We start from the raw sequence: 3,471 nt of genomic DNA, 5'->3' as shown, positions 1-3,471 counted from the left end.
CTATAGCTCATTGCCGGAAGATTGAGCCAAGGACAGCGCCAAGCAATGCGATCCGCAGACAAATTGCACATCCAGTCGAACCACCATCCCTCATCAAGGGCATCAACTAGTCCTTGTCGAAAGAAGTAGCCGCGAGCTGAGTAGGCTGGGCAAGAATCCACAACTTGCAATTTATCCATCAACCATACCTGGGGAGGGATGAAAAATGAGAGAATAAAGAATAGAGAGATATACGATGAGCGAAAAGTAAGAAAAGGGTTTTGTGAGAAAAACCGAGCCTGAGGGCCGAGTGATGTGAGCAATATATATGTGAGAAAGGGTGGGAAACATTACCTGCAGCAGTAGTGGACTCCCCGCGAATCTGGTCGTCTCTCGGCGATAGAAAGCATCCAAGCCCATCAACGTCTCGACCAATGTCATGGCAATGCAGCTCTTTCCTTCTTTCAAGCCTTGAGCAAATTCAATCAGACGGATGCTAGATCCGCTAAAGCCCGGGGCATGCAAAAAGTGAGATAGCATGCACAAGCAAAGGGGGTGTTGCCGAAAACCTTGCCAATAATGGTCGCCGCGTTACCGGCATCAGAAAAGCGGTGAATCAAGCCAAGGATATCCAGTTCCCCGTTGCAAATCAGAGACCGAGCATCGTGCATGGTGAGCCCACACATCTGTCCTAAAGCTTGGGCGTGACCGAAGCGAAGCTGAGACAAAATCTCTTCATGGCACTCAGATTCCATCAAAACTTGAAAATCTTCGAAGGTCGGACACATCTCTTGCCCGCTGAAGCTAAAGACGTGTGTTACCAGATTCCAAAACCTCGCCGCGACATGAAGGAACAGAATGTGCAGCGAAGTACGGCTCAGCGTGAATAGTGCATTCATGCCGAAACCCCGGAAGTTCAACTTTTTCGAGCCATCTAGAGAAGCAATCCAAGCTGTGAGATTTTGGGTAAGAAATGCTTCCATTTTGGTGCAAAACTAAGATGAAATGAGAGAATGACGAGGCTGAAGTTTTTTTAAAGAGGATAGGGCACTGTTCGGAGGACACGTGTCGAAAATTTGGTGGTTGCCAAGCTAGGTGGCCGGCCGGCCACCTTTTCTGGCAGGCCGACCACCCCTCTCCCCTCTAATGCAAAAAGCTGGTCGGCCAGCTCCCTTAGATGGTCGGCCATCAAGAGGAGGGTGGCCTTGGTCTTGTTCTAGCCTCTAGAAGAAAGTTTCAAGTATTTCCATGCATTGGGGGCCTTAAAGGTGCAAGTTTTCCTCTGTTTCGGATGCGTTCCATCACCCAGATCGTCCGAAATGTATTTGTTTATCGAGTTGTTGTTAAATCCGACATATTGAGTTATTGTTTTTGCTTATCGAGTTGTTGCTTTGCTTATCGAGTTGTTAAGCTTACCAAGTTGTTAAGTTTTGTCGAGTTGACGAGTTTTGTGGTTTGAGTTGTTACTCTTTGTTTATCAACATTGTTGTGCCTTGCTTATCGAGTTGTAAGTTTAATCAACATTGTTGTGTCTTGCTTATCGAGTTGTAAACTTGCTAAGGTTCTGTCCTTTCTTAGTAAGTTAAGTTGCTTTGATTGTTGCGTCGGTTCACTACCTGGCTTGGCAATTTTCAATGCACGATTTCCATTCAATCTCATTTTTGCGCAAAATAATGCGATGCGATGTAAGAACATAAAATACAGCACTTTTTTGAACAAAAGCTGTTTCATTCCATCATGCTTCTTTTGTTACAACATTTTACAACAAGGGTACAAGTTTTACAGAAAATAAAACTGCCTAATAATGTACAATGTGCTACAACTACTAATAAAAAAGGCAAATAAAGCAGGAACATCTGTGCTCTCAAGCACAGGAGTAAGAGGCCCTCTTCGTCCTCTTCTGCGGAATAGCCTCAGCACCATCATCGCCATCTGAGTCAGAGCTGTCATCCTCAAGATCCTCCTCGGCATCATCTCCGTCCTCAGAGCCAGACTCAGAGTCATCCTCTCTGCCAGCAGATGTCTCTGACTGACGATGCGCGGACTCCTCCTCCTCATTGGACTCCTCCTCAATGATATGTGCTCGGCGCCCAGCTCGTCTGCGAGACGACTCCCCTCTCTCGGCTCCTCGAGAAGGCCTAGATGGCCTAGCTCCTCCGGAAGGCCCAGATGGGCCGGCCTGTGGTCCGGTATATATCGGAGGCATCTGAAAAGAAAGAGTGCAATTTGAATACATCAGCCAAAATATGTATATCAAATGTACAGATAAAAAGCTACATAGAGTGGATGTATGCAAATATAGTACATGGATGTGGTGTGTGTCAGATGTGCTCCCCACATACAGTCGATCAATCAATGTAGTGAAATGTTCAAATTCAGCATGTCATCAGAAATATGATAAATGCAAGAAAACTGAACAGTACCGAGACGCCCATGATGGACAGCTGCGCCTCTTTCCGTAAGACCATGCCTTCGAGCGAGGCCACTAACCCGAGTAACCCCTCAGCATACTCTGTGGTAGGCTGCAGATGCAAGTGTAAATCATCAGTGAATGAATGAATGTCCAAGTATCTGAGTGATAAAGCAAAGCTGTAAAACATACCGGTGGTGAGTCAGGGTCTCTGGTGTATGGATGATCTGGCATAGGAGGCTCTAGCGGAATTGGGTAGGAAGCCCCGTATCTCCATCACGTCAACTCAGTCGGGATACCTGGCCATCCGGCATCATGATAAGTCGGGGGAATCGGGGGGACCAGCCCAGCCCCACCTCTGGATGTGCCAGCCCTACCGGCCGAAAGAATGTCTCTGGCTCGGGTGCGACTCGAAGACGGCATGCCGGTAGACCTCCTCGAGGGAGGACGAACACCTATCAATGGAGGCATCAAGTAGGTGTGACGGTAGGTCGCGTACTCTCCGTCCTCCAAATACAGCAGTGCATCAATGCCCAGCCTGGCATCAATGACACCCTGGAGAGTAAGCCTATCAGCGAGCCGCATATCGTCTGGGGGTGCTGCAGGGACACTCGGCTCAGGGAAGCCCATAGTTTGACGAAGAAAGCGTTCCCCCAGGAACCAGGCCCTACCTACTGGCCCCTCGAACAAGATCCTATACCAAGAGGAGGCCCATCCTCCGACAAACTGGAATCGGAGATCCTCACCCAGAGGCGCCCAGGGCTGCCATAAGATCTACAGATAGCCAATGCATAAGCTGATTAGAAATCGCATATGTCCAAAATAAATCAAAGATGAACACATAAAGAACTGAGAGTTTTGTCATACCTCGGTCGCCCGCACAGTGTCAAAATACTGTCGCAGGTAGGGGAGAGTCTCCCGGGGCCGCGATCGGTACTGGCCCTCGAAGACAAGCGAATAAGGGGTATAAGAGGGGCCTCCACCTCAAGCTTCGGGGCAAGCGCCGGAAAGTACGCGAAGACCTATAACTGTGGAAAACAGGGCAAGAGCTATCAGAATACAGAATGTTGAGTGCAGAATCT

At 48.3% G+C, this 3,471-nt stretch overlaps 1 long non-coding RNA gene across 1 annotated transcript; it reads right to left on the bottom strand.

The window, feature by feature from the left end:
• Positions 1-1,945: 1,945 nt before the first annotated feature.
• Positions 1,946-3,054, bottom strand: LOC145798743 (uncharacterized). The gene is made up of 3 exons (XR_014340240.1): positions 2,582-3,054; positions 2,403-2,501; positions 1,946-2,185 (listed from the first exon to the last, which is right to left on the bottom strand). It is a non-coding gene; the product is annotated as an uncharacterized LOC145798743 (long non-coding RNA).
• Positions 3,055-3,471: the final 417 nt, after the last annotated feature.

The sequence above is a fragment of the Camellia sinensis genome, chromosome 1, assembly GCF_055761805.1.
Source record: "Camellia sinensis isolate YWXY chromosome 1, ASM5576180v1, whole genome shotgun sequence".
Lineage (NCBI taxonomy): Eukaryota > Viridiplantae > Streptophyta > Magnoliopsida > Ericales > Theaceae > Camellia > Camellia sinensis.
Note: the sequence above shows the minus strand (reverse complement) of the source record. Positions and strands in the feature narration are given on the sequence as shown.